Here is a 276-nt window from a genome sequence, read left to right as displayed (position 1 = left end):
AGCAATATTATTCAGTATATCTTTATGTATGTATTATACTAATTCATCATTAAAGCACATTTGCATCATAAAGAGAAAGAAGAAAATCCAATGATCGATCGATATCGCTTTCTCAGATTCAAGGAAGATATGATATCCAGGTCGATAGTCTTGGCTATTCTTGGCCTAAGTGAAAAGTGGAGTGTTGTTCGCGTAGACTTTTATCCGAACATGGGGAAGGGGGTCTTTCGGGGAATGCGACCGAACACAGTCCCTCATTATTATCATCACATACAG

The 276-nt window shown here is 38.0% G+C and overlaps 1 protein-coding gene across 1 annotated transcript in view; it reads left to right on the top strand.

The window, feature by feature from the left end:
- The window catches only part of LOC119585724 (ubiquitin carboxyl-terminal hydrolase Usp2-like), a gene marked incomplete in the record, with an annotated part of 125,661 nt that overhangs the window by 26,290 nt on the left and 99,095 nt on the right, over positions 1-276 (top strand).

This window comes from Penaeus monodon, chromosome 20 (assembly GCF_015228065.2).
Source record: "Penaeus monodon isolate SGIC_2016 chromosome 20, NSTDA_Pmon_1, whole genome shotgun sequence".
Lineage (NCBI taxonomy): Eukaryota > Metazoa > Arthropoda > Malacostraca > Decapoda > Penaeidae > Penaeus > Penaeus monodon.
This window is presented reverse-complemented; position numbering and strand designations above follow the sequence as displayed.